Source organism: Aegilops tauschii, chromosome 2, assembly GCF_002575655.3.
Source record: "Aegilops tauschii subsp. strangulata cultivar AL8/78 chromosome 2, Aet v6.0, whole genome shotgun sequence".
NCBI classification, from domain to species: Eukaryota; Viridiplantae; Streptophyta; class Magnoliopsida; order Poales; family Poaceae; genus Aegilops; species Aegilops tauschii.
In genome coordinates this window covers 10,563,552-10,576,555 of record NC_053036.3, presented here as the reverse complement: position 1 = coordinate 10,576,555, position 13,004 = coordinate 10,563,552, and the positions used below count along the sequence as shown (strand labels likewise).

The 13,004-nt window shown below is 45.3% G+C and overlaps 1 non-coding gene across 7 annotated transcripts; it reads right to left on the bottom strand.

Moving 5' to 3' along the window:
• Positions 1–229: 229 nt before the first annotated feature.
• LOC109779056 (uncharacterized) lies at positions 230–9,652 on the bottom strand. Of its 7 annotated transcripts, none has more exons than XR_012201592.1 (6): positions 9,208–9,652; positions 7,626–7,737; positions 7,232–7,391; positions 3,424–3,592; positions 1,605–2,499; positions 230–1,515 (listed from the first exon to the last, which is right to left on the bottom strand). It is a non-coding gene; the product is annotated as an uncharacterized protein (transcript). The 7 variants fall into 7 exon arrangements; XR_012201591.1 differs by having other exon boundaries at positions 7,630–7,737; XR_012201590.1 differs by having other exon boundaries at positions 9,219–9,652.
• Positions 9,653–13,004: the final 3,352 nt, after the last annotated feature.

The window sequence follows — 13,004 nt, the reverse complement described above, 5'->3', positions numbered from 1 at the left end:
TGTCTGTTGAGCTTGTGCTCTCAAGACTTCGTCCGATTTACAACATATATTTATATCCTTTCAAAACTAGGAGTCGTATTTCTACCCAAAGAATGTTTTGTAACAGATGTATATTTGCTCCCTGTAACTGTATATAGAATCGAGAAACACTGAAATGGACCAAAAGCACTTCATCATCGTGGCCCAAAAAATCAAGCAGAAGATCCGAGAAAAAGTACCCAATGGAAAATTTGAATGAATCAAATTCAAATCTCGGAAGCCAAACAGGGCGCTAGTATATGATCACAGCAGATTAGCAATAGCTCGAGGAAGAAACATAATGAAGCAGAGCTTAATTAGTTTAGCACCTTGAGATTCGGTAACAGCAGGTTATATACAAGCTCGAGAGTTGTCAATGTCTGCTTACTTAGTCTTCCATGTCCAAGCTCAATCTCTTCTCTCCTGTTCCCTGCTGCCAACATTGATGATAAAAGCACCACTATTTTCTTTTTTGAAATTATTTTTAAAAAGCCCACCAGTTTGACAGGGAAAACGGCGTTGTGGGGTTCTCCCGCCAGAGGTGACATGAATGGCATAGCTCACGCAGACACCATGCTGAGGTGGACATGGTCCGCTGGATCTGCACGCCGGTGTGGATGCTTTCGTGGTATCCCCTGGGCGAGGCGATTCATTGAACAGGACAGAGGAAGAAGGAGAAAGGTAAACAAAAAGATTGCTGACAGGCGGTCCCCTTTCCGACTCATCCATGCATGTGAGCTACGCACGTGTCGATCCAGCTCGTCAGATTTGCTGTTCAAACTCAGTTAGCCAGTTTCCAGTGGCATATTTGTGATAAGAACTCACCTAAAAAATGGTCGCCTTGTGAACATATTAAAAAAATTGGCGTTTCTCCTAGAAGAAGCCTCCCTCGAATGAGACGACAGTGGTATCGTCGGGTCCTCCGCATCCATTGTCGTCGGGTCCTCCACGTCCAAGCTCAGTCTCTTTATCTCCTCTTCCCTGCTGGCAACATGGATGGGATGAGCACCGATCTCCTCCTCGAGGTCGTCGTCCGCCGATGGCAGCGGTGTCGTCGGGTCGTCGTGGAACTTCTTAGCCTGCTCCAGGTACATGTCCATGCGTGGTGTTGCAAAGAGACGCAGCATCTCCATGTTGCGACCCCTCATCGTGAAACGCTGCCGGTAGTGAGAAGACTCTGACGAGTACGCATAGGCATAGGCGCGGCAGTGCTCCATGCAGGTTTCTTCGGTCTTACAGAGCTCCATGAGCTCAAGCATCTCGATTCTGAGCAGTGGATCGCCCAACTCCACGTCCTCCAGCATGCTCTGGATCGCCTTTAACATGTTCTGAGACTTTAACTCGTCCTCCACAACGGGCCACATCATGGTTCTCGCCATCAACAGGCGGACTTCCTCCATATGTAGCTCCATCGGCAACGGCAACTCATCCATGTTGGCGCGCCACACGGTCAGCGTCTCAGGAGGGGCAACAAACTGCAGGCTTCCAGCTGAAGAGCTGCATTAGTTGCATATATCATCATGAGCAGATGAAACCAAGATCAATAATGTGTGTGCAATTTGATAATTTATCTCTTGGATACAGACCTGCTGGTGTATGAGTATGAGACCTTGAGGATATCAGCATCACGCTCGCTCACTGTTGCTGGGAGGTGAAGCTCAACAATGACGTTGCGCACTTCCCTTCTGTAGAGGTCACCAAAGCTTATGGTCACCAGGCCAGACGCATCATGCTTCCGCCTGTAGCTCCCGGCGGTCACGTTCACTATCACTGACCCGCCTCCGACGGCTGCCACCATCAGCTCGAGGTCCTGAACTGAGATGGTAAGGAGGCCAGCGAGGCACTGGGAGAAGGCAATGGTCAGGTCGCCACTGTCAGTGTCCTGGACGTGGGAGAACATACCCCCAATGCTTGCAATTGCGATCGAATTGAGCACCCGTGGGCTCACGTTTGTGCCGTAACCAAACGTGTAGACAGGCACGTTAGTCCAGCTGCATTCGCCCACCCAGGACGACGGGGATGCGGACATGAGCATGATGGCTACGACGCGGCCGCTGCTGACTTTGCGCTCGGCGAGGACCTTGACCCCGACTAAGAGGGCATTCTCAATGTTGGATTCACTGTATACATGGACATGGGTGTCGCCAAGACTTTCAATGAGCTCGTCTAGGTCCAGCTGCGAGGCTGCAGTCATCTGCCTAAGTGAACATAACTCTCTGACAAAACCTGAGAATGTGATGATGGAGATGCGGTCGATGGGGCTGAGCTTCCGCATGATAAACCGCAAGGCGGTCTGGACCTTCTCCATCTTCGGGCTGAACATTCCGAAGCTGATGTCTAGGACGGCCACCAGATCGAGACCCGGCCAGTCACCGGTGTAGTCACTGCAGGCGAGCTGCAACATCACCTTTTTCTTATGCTCCAACAATGGGGCCATTTTGTTGTTCTTGATCACCATCTGTACGCTCCCTGGTTTGTTCCCTGAAATTGGCCATTAATTGCAAATCAACGCAGTCATTTTTCATTACTAGTTTGCTTGTCTGTTACTGGCAAAGTAACACAAACTGCAAACTTGTATATATGAATCATCTGCAAATTAAGCACGTGCTTTGATCGACTTAGTTGACCTGAATTAAACTAAGCGTGAGTGTAGAATATCTTATACTACACCCAGTAATGATACACACAAAATGTAGTAACGCAGTATATAAAATATAGTAATTTTTTTAAACGAGCAAATTACAAACTTGGATAGTAAAAAAATATTGTCAGAACAACTACATTTTGTACATTGTTTTACTAGATTTTGTATATAGCGTTACTAGAGGAGTACAATAAGTTATTCTACACTCACGCTTAGAATAGCGTTACCTATACCACGTGTATATATAGGCAAAATGCATGTGTGAGAGTTCCACTTTAGTTCCCTCAACACCAGGCGGGACAAGCAGCCCTATACCACGTGTAGCCACACTCTAGTGTCCTTTTCTACTTAGTTGGACAGATGACTTCAGAAAATCGTATAAAAATCAAGCAAGAAAACGGAGAAGTAGAAGTGCAACAACTCACACACTAGTGGAATCCCCATACTTCACCATCGATCAGAAGTTTACATAGTCTACCTAACTGTACTACATAAATCATTCATAATTTTGCAATCCTTTAGTATCTGAAGAATAATAAATACTAGAAATTAAATGCTTATTTAATAAAGTGATTGTCAAATGTCATTGTTTCAGTAACAAAATGAGAATGTGGAGTGTGTAACTATATTCATGTTGGCCTAGTGGGCCATTCTGTCATATGTATCGGTTATCCCTATTCCCTCCCTCTATATAGATATACGCATGCTTGAAACAAAATACAAAACTTAGGCAGAAATAGTTGAGCCATTAGTGATCACACCTTCCGTCTCATTCAGCATATTAATGATTGCCCCTATACTTGGCCTTTTGTGTCGATCGGCGTCCACACAGCTTAAAGCTATTTCGATGCATCTCTTTACTTGTTCAGAATGTTGCTGCAATGTGTAAATTGATGTTGTTTGTAGCCTTTTCTTCCAGTTCGCATGTACCTACCATTATGGACCACAGAGATCACAGCATTGTATAAAAAAAAAATCAGATATTATTTACCAAGTGGACTTTGTACTACTGATCTCAATGAAGGAATCAATCTTTCTTACAAGTTCTATGAATTGTTCAGGCGACATTTCAGCACTTCTAAAGTAGCCCATTGGTCCTGTCATTAACTTTATGATTACCACGCCCAAACTGTATATGTCAAACTTAATAGAGATTATAGCGGCGTCGATATATTCAGGCGGTACGTACCCACTGCATGCAAATTGACAAATCATATATGTCACTGCTATAATGGGTGTGTATCTAGCAATCAATGTAGTTCATACAATGAATATTCTAAGAGCAGGAGTAGAATAGCACAACGGTGTAGCTCTTTGGTTTAATTTTCCACATAGATGATTAGGCTTACTGTGTTCCAATAGCACTTTTGTAATTTGTGTTTGTTCTCCTTCAAAGATCCTTGACAAACCAAAATCTGCGATTTTGGGCACCATCTTTTTATCTAGCAGTATATTGGCTGGTTTTAAATCCAGATGATACATAGGAGGAACCAATTCCTCATGAAGGTATCTCAAACCCTGACAAATCCCCTTGATTATGGCATAATGTGTGTGCCAATCATGTCCATTAGATTCATCTGTAGCAACATACGAATGGTATTCTCGTTAAGTATATGTTATGATTGCATAGAGTGGTATATCACAATACAAGTGGAGCACCATGTAGCATACCAGCAAGAAACCTTTCAAGGTTCCCGTTTTGCATATACTCGAAGCAAAGCGCTCTCTTTATCGTCTCAACTAAAATCATTCTACCTTCGTGATGTCTGAATTCTCCCAGAGTTTCATGGCTATAACCAACTAACTGCACAATGTTTTCGTGTTGCAGACTTGCAAGGTTCTGATACTCCTTTGCAAATTGCTCATTATCAAGTCCTGGAATGGAATGAAGTACCTTCACAGCAATCATTTCCCCATTTTTATGCTCTCCCTATCCAACATATTAATGCACAGTTTAATGACCTATTTTTGCAGCAACATATTTAACATGCTTAAGCAGAAAATTTGTGCATACTGCTATATATATATATATAGTTTTTGTCAGAAAATAGTGAAGAAACAATATCAAGTATGCAAGCTAGTCATTAACTGGATGAACAGATGACACAGTATATGTGGCTTGTGAACTGGAGCAGTTAGCCCCAGAAGAACACCTTGAATCAGGTCACCAATGACTTCTCTTCTCTTTTCACATGCAATGTTGTACAAGGTGATTGAAAGTCCAAGGCCCAACGCTAAGCCCAAACGGCGTGGGCGGCGGCGGGATCTCCTCTCCCCCCGCTCGGTGGCGTCAGGCGCGGGCTTATGGCGTCAGGCGGTGGCGGCACGCTAGCGTTGGGTGCGGCAGCGCGGTGACAGACGTGGGCGGTGGTGTCACGATAGTCTGGTGCTGGCGTGGTGGGCTTCGCAGGGCGGCCGCTCATGGGGGCGGCGGTTCTATTTCGGCCGGACCTGGCGTCGGTGGTCGGCTGGTCACGGGTGGATAGGGCTCTCCCGGTGGGACTCTCCTGTCGTGCGTAGGAGGTCAGCCGCGTCAAGCCACGGTGCTCGCGGCCGGGAGGGGTGGCGCTGCACCTAGCCGTGATCTGGGAGAGTGCCGTCAGGATCCATGTTGTGGCCCAGATCTTGGTTCTAGCGAGACGATCCTGTCTCAGTTCGGTGGATCAGCAAGTGGCTACTGCCGCCTCCTCCTCGTGATGTAGCTCCGGCAGGGAGCCGGTGGCTACCTCGCCCAACCTCGGGCCGTGGGCATCTGCCTGAGAAGTTGCATCTAACCAGATATGGGTTCGGGTGCGGGTCGATGAGCCGGAGTGACGGTCGTGGCTGCCGTCCTCTGCTCTTGTTCCTCCCATCGTTAGATGGCCTCCCTGGTTCGGTCTTGTCGCTGACAAGTGGGGGCGCCGGTGGTGGTTGTGGTGTGACTTCTCTGACGAATGTATTCATGTCGGCTGGCAGGGTCGCAAAGTGGTGGAGTTTCTAGACACCATGGTGGCGGCCCTGGGTGGCAGTCTTGGTGGCGGTGATGGTGGCTTGTTTTGGCTGTGTGGGTGGCAAAGGATGTCGCGATGAGTGACCCTGGTGTTGGTAATGCCTTGGCAGTGGCGGTACCTAGATCGTGTTCCGGAGGTCCGGCTTGGTAGCAGCATGTCAACACTCGTGGTGGGCAGGTGCTCGGAAAGCCTTGTGTTTCTGCACCAGCGGCGACGATACATGTGGGTGTTGCATCCATCTTGGGGGCGTCACTGTGGCCCTCTTGCCGAGCTAGGGCCCCGGGAGAAAACCCTTGACCGCCTTCTCGGTCTCGGAGATGGCAACCTGTTTTGTTGTTTCCCTCCTGAGGGCATCATCGTGGAGCTTAGGTTTCATCTGGCGCACTGCGCCGTCATCGGTGGACACTTTCAGATCCTAGCGTGGAGCTCCCTCGTTTTTTGTGTGGGCGGACTCACTCTCCTCCGATTCTTCTACAAGGGTTCTCATTGGTTCCACTCACGGTCCTAGTTTTCCACAGCCAGGTTCGGGCTCCACGATCCAGAGCGGAAGGGCAAGGTGTCCTCTTCGGCGGCAACTTGGTGTGAGTGGTGAAACGAGGTCCGGCGATTTCCCTTGGCGGCGAGTCTCCTTCCTTGTCGGTAGTCTAGGTTGCTTTTGGTAGGATGTGGACACTCCTATATTCATGTTTTTTTCTTTTGATATGCTTTGTAAGATGATCTCCTCATCACCATGTATCCGTTTGGCTGTGTTGCTTTATATATAAAGCGGGGCAGAAGCCTTTTTTGGCACGGGAAAGAATGATGGTAGTGTTGACGACCTGGGGGAGGTTGGGCAATTGTAGATGTCTGACATCAGATGTGACACTTCAGGCCAATGAGGAGGACTTAGGCCTAGAACATCAGTATAGCTGTGCTACTGCGGAAGTTGTTAAAATACTGACATGTTTAAAACTTGACATGCCTTGGGTTTATAGTGAATGATATCAAGTGGCCAGCAGTGTTGGAACCTGACTGCTAAAAGGGTGGTGCAAGATCTAGTTGCTGGTGACGTGGATCAATGGGCAATCTGGAGTATGGCAAAGGAGGGAAATTAAAGTGTTGATAAACCTTCTTATGGAATTTTAGGTTTGTCACATATGACCGATGAGCAACAAGATTGTGCAAAGTGTGGCCCACTGAGGTAAGTGTGAGTTGTCTAACCGTGTGTTACATGAATAGTTTGTCCCATCCTGCCTGTCAGAGCTGAACATGAATGACTGTAAAAACATTTGAGTATTCCCTAAGTAATAAAGCTCATCCATCCCCAAGAAAACTTGAGGATGTGTGGAAATCTCAACACAATGTGACTTATGTCTTTTGTACTTTGGCACGCATGATGCATCTGAATTTAGGTAAAACTAAGCGCCAGGTTGTGCTACACTATGAATAACAGAAAAAAATTAGAAGTGCAGTGAATAGCGACATATTCGCCACACAAAGTTTGGAGCGAATGTAAATTCACAAGTGTATCATCATGCACCATGTTTATCTATCAAAAATTAATTGTAGCTAGAAACCATGCATGGTTCTTCAATTGTACCTTATAAACATTTCCATATGAACCCGCGCCAATTTTCATGTCCTTGGAGAAACCATTTGTGATTTCATTTAACAGCTGGAATGAGAGAACCCTTGGCGCCGCACTTATATTGTCCATGCTATTGCTTTCTCCGATGGAAAAATGAACACGGACTAGTTACCTGAAACAAATTATATGCCTCTATTTATTTGCAGGTAGAATAAGCAGTAGAGATTCATGGCCAATTTAACTTCTCTCCTTGTTGACCTCTGTCAGTACACCAATCGAGCTTGCACAATTTCTGCTCCATGTATCAAAATACAACACGGAAATGTGATAAAAGGTTCTGCTTGGAGGAAGGAAATTTAAGCAATATCAACTGAGTCATCAGCAATGGAAACAAGGAAGTGAATACCTACTTCAGACTTGGCCCTGTATGCAGGTGGTTTACGGATCCACCACGAACTGGAAACTGCTATGCGGAGGTCCAGCTAATTGATGAGATCTACCTCTACATGAAGCAACAGCTGCAAAAGGGAGTTCTTATTATTGTTATCTTCATAGCTAAGACTTGACAATGTCTACACCTATGCCAACGAGACAAAGGAGGCCCTCTTCAAAGAACGAGCTAGACTTCACCTAACAGCTAGCAGTAGGTGGCTAGCTAGGTAATTGTTGATTATATATGATTGCTTACTTAAGCGGCCTTGTTGCCTCTAATATTGTAGTCCCTCCGTCTTAAAATAAGTGACTCAATTTTGTACTAACTTTGTACTAAAGTTAGTACAAAGTTAAGTTAGTACAAAGTTGAGTCACTTATTTTGGGACGGAGGGAGTAAATGCTACGCGTTGTCAGCGAGATGCGCCCTTATACTATATAATAACCATCTGCAAGATGGTACGAAAATTAGGCACATGTAATGTGATGGAGATTGCCAAAATGTTTTCCGAGAGATGTGCCAATACTGTCTACTGTGAAGGAAGACTTCATTCATGCATATAGCGACCAAGTCTTAGAATACAGAGTGGTGGTTAGCGATCCATCTGAACGAGAAAAGCTTTTAGAAACTTGCAATCATTATCGCTGGCCACCTCATCTGAAAGGAATCAAAAATACTGAATAGTACAGGTGTGGCTTCACATGTGAAGTGGTTCTTTTCTGACATAAATAACTCTTGATGCAAATCAAATATATCTAGTGGCCGGCCGGCTGCAAGTGGGCACACGATTTAATTCGGGCTACTAATAATTGACTAAAGACCGGATTGCACAATTTTTTTTTCCTACGCAAAGAGATGAACACTGCAGATCAAATTAGTTCAGACACACATGCAGTGAGATTCAGACACACAAACATTGCAGTGAGACTAAAGGGGCGTGCGTGTTTTGTGTTAATTGGCCTATGCAATTGATTTGGTTTGGTTCTTCTCATCATTCATCATAAGCCACTGAGGTGACCAGATGCCATTGAACTCCTTCGGTTTCAGCTGGTTCTTGCCGTTGAAGGGACGAGATAAGGGCGCACCTTGTAGAGCAGGCGACGGCAACTTGCTCTGGAGCTCTGGCTGGCGGGCAGCGAGGTCTGAGAAGCGCCGTCCCGCTGCAGGTCGTGGTGCTCCGATAAATGTTGAGCCTCCGCAATCGTCATGCTCATGCCCAAGATCTCGACGTGCTTCCATTGAGAAGTCAGTTGGGAGAGGGAGGGAGAAGAGCGGCCGTTGTTGGAAAGGCGTACGGCGTGCATCTACTGGAGCTCAAGGACGACGTGGATGGAGACCGACAGAGGAAGATGGCAGAACGGCGGTGAAGCGAGAAGAGATTCCGCCACCGCCCGGAAAGAAGGAGAAGCCTGGCCTAATGAAGTAGAGCCTGACTCGCTTAAACTCAACACAAATTCCAGGATCCAGGCCCAAATCAACATGATTTCGTTCGAAAAAATGGGGACCTGCTCAGTACCGAGTGTCTAAAGAGCAACAACAAAGCTAAAGAGTAAAGACCTGCTCAGTACCGGTTATCTGAACCTGCTGGGTTGCTCGCGCCCTCTGCGGCTCGCGAGCGTTGCGGGCTGACTGGCTGAGCAAGGGGCGACGCGGCTGCCGTCGGTCGGCAAGCCCTGGCTGTGGCTTGCTGCGCTCGCACGCTGCTCAATGTCTCCCCGCCTCCCCGGCAGCCTGATTTGCTAGTTTCTGTAGGAGGTAGAGAAATGAGGACTGAGTTTGCACGGGAAGAAAGAGAAAGAGGTAGAAAGGGATTGGGGATTTGGACGATTGGGTTGGGAGAGAAAGGGTTAACATTTGAGAAAGCATAGGCTTTCCTACACCCCCTTATCTAGCCACTCATTTTTGCATCGCGATTCGTGCGAGTACATTTGTCTTTTTTGTTTCTCCCATATAGAACAACATATGAACTTCGAACTTCGCAGCTCAACAAAACATTCTTACTAGAATGTGGGAAAAAACTTTTAGAATTTTTCGTGCAATATAAGTACTAAAAAGTACATTTTTTAATACAAAAAAACTAATTTCGTATATTTATGTTTAACGAAAAAATCTGAAAGTTTTTTCTCACATTCTAGTTAGAACATTTTGGTGTCTTGCAAAGTTTGAAGTTTATATGTTGTTTTATTTTGAAGAAACAAAAAAGAGAAAATCTGATGTACAAAGTTAGTTGTCTAGCACGGATCTTAAAGCAATGTTGAAGGGTAAGGATAAGGGGTGTATAGAAACCTGAGCTGTAAAAATCCGCGTCTGAAAGGGTTAACATTTGAATAATAAAAATTCCGATATATTCATTTTTAATCCTGACAGTATAATAAACATAAAAAATAATAAAAATTACATCTAAATCCGTAGACCACCAAGTAACGACTACAAACACTGAAACGACACAAATGCGCGCCACCGTCATCATCCAGGCAGAGCAAAACTTATTGTAGTACATAGTTGAAAATTCGTTGTGCCACGGCCTCACAAAACCAGCGCATCAGCCACATTAGCACTAACTTCGTACACCCATATCAATGAGGTGCAGGAGATTGATAGAATGTTACTAATTGTGCTAGCTGGATTCCAATTAGTAGCAGTAGGTGTTGGTTTTGTGGCAGCTAGCTAGCCAAGTCCCGTGTCTGATTGGGTTACCTTTGTTTCCAGCAAGTTGAGCCACTGGTTACATGGGATAGATTACAGGTTCAGAATTATTTTTAGGGTGGGAGCGCTTGCCGTTATTTGGTCGCTTTGGCTATGTAGAAATGATAAGGTGTTTAACGATAAAAGTACTTCTCTGATGCAGGTTATCTACAGGTGTGCCGGGACTCTTCGTTTATGGTCCTCTCTACAACGTGTGGAGAATCGAGGCCTGTTTACGGAGGTGTGTACACGATTGGAGGATACGGCGAGGGATACTTTTATCCAACATGGGTGGCAGCATGATCTTAGGATTGGCCCACCTCCGCTTTAGGCTTTATACATACTCTGTTTCTTTGTATTTCGCCTTCTTAATTTTCGTTTGTATGAGAGAACTTATTTGTCTGTGTGCATCATAGTTATGCAGAGGCCGGGTGTAATGCTTAAACCTTTTAAGTAATAAAGCGCCCCTTTTCGAAAAAAATGGAGCCACTTGCTCTGTCCATTTGTTCTCTCCAGCCGCCTTTTATGAATTGAATTTTTCTTCGCATGCGAACAATCTTGACTAGCAGCGAGCTGCAAGTGGATATATATACGGTTAAAGTTCGTTTTAAAACCTACAGATCTGATTTAGATCGACGCCGTGTGCTTGCATGACTAAGTCCACATCTATTGCAATAAGACGAATGATGCCCTCGATGAGCTATGTTCTGATGGCTAAGAGCATATACGACCGGACACCTCAAAATCCCCCTATACGGCCGAGCGAACCCTGCACCTCGTCCACCTCCTTCGTCACCGACTATAGCTCCTCCAACTCTGACGGCCCCTCTGACGATGACCCCTACCCGTCTTTGCCACGTACTACAACCGCCACCGCCGAGATGACAAGGGGAGGGCAAGGTGCCGCGCCGGTGAATTGTGTCATGTCATGTTTTAAAATTCATGTATATATCTATGTGATGAACTTTCTGCCCTTTTGGTTGTCCGAAGATGATGATCTTTTGGTTGTCCTATGAAATGTGGATGAATCCACTGTGTTCTATGTATGCTGTTAATTTCTATGTGCATGGATTTGTATAGATTTGGGGGATGGTAAATGAGGGGTCGACTGCGGAGAGGGACATATGAGGGGCGAGCCCATGCTGTCTGCGGACGTATGTGGGGGGAGGGGTGGAAAATTTGGCAATCCTGGATGTAGGTGCCCTAACAGCAAGGTATTGGTTAAAAAAGCTAACTAGCTAGATAATCACAGTTAATTTACTATATGATGTCAGCAAGATGCCCCATTTTACTCCCTCCGTCCACAATATAAGATCGTTCGTTTTTCAAGCTAACAATGCTTGAAAAACGATTTTATATTGTGGGAAGGAGGGAGTATTATTTAACAACTATCTTGAAATGGTGTCATTATTAAGCCCATGTGATGCGATGCGATGGGGATGGGGCTAGCTTGAGAGTTGGCACAACCAAAATATAGTCTACTGCAAAGGAAGCCTTCATTCATATGTGCTCAAGTCTTCAAGTATAGTAGTACGAGTCGCTACCTATTGATCTGAACGCGCAAAGGTTTTACAAAGTTCCACTTGCTCTCTCTGCCCTAATCTGACTGGACAAAAATGCTATATTGAAAATTTGCTTGACATGTGAGAAGGTTCTGAGTACTTCTGACCAAAAAAATTCTTGAAGGAGATTGAATCTAGTGGCCGGCTGCAATTGGACTTCACAATTTTGCAGCCAATTCAAAAGCTAAAGATTTTGATCGACACGGTATGTTTTGGAAAGGGATGAAAATTCGTGCCTAAAATTGAACTGCAAAGCAAACTACAGATTCAAAGTGAAGGGCACACCATACTTCCTCGACCAGTGCGGCCGCGGGCAAACATCCTCCTCGCATACGTCCGCATACATCCTCCTCGCATGCGACCATTCACTCCTTTGAATTAAATTCCCTATTTTTACGGTTTCCATGCACTTTACCTATATATGAATAAAAAGAGGCCCTAAGTATCTCAACTAGCAGTTGTACGGCATGCACACGAGTATACACCCATGGGTTACTCGAATATAATTAATAAATATTTAACTATGTTCGTCTCATTGACTATCTTTAACGAGATATGCACATGACACCGCTAAGAGAGTTGGAAAAGCTCATAACTCATGCATCAAGTTCCACAAACCTATCAATATATTGAAGAGGGAAGTGGACTTGTTTGCCATGATAGAAGATGAGTCGCCTCAAGAGTTATATACTAGACACAACGATCTTGTCGTTGAGTTCAAAGGATACAGGTGTGATCGGGTGAATGATGTCTTTGCTGCTGAGAATTGGCTCCCGTCAATTATGCCAACTTATGCAAGCATGGTATTCCACATTGAACAAAAACGAGATTAATTACCAGACACTCACCTCCGATGATGTTCTCGCTATGGTTTTCCACTCATAGGAACATGGCAAGGACTGTCGAGAAGATGTGTGCTAATGCTCTATGAAACCTTTGACCCAAAGCCAATCTCGTGCAAGTTCAAGATTGAGCGGAGAATAAGAAGAAAGGCAACCTACTCCAACGAGAAGGAATGAATAAGATGACTCTCATAGTGAAAACATATGGCAAGATGACGGGCAAGAAGAAAGGTCAAGGCAGTAAGAGTTACTCCAACAAGAACAA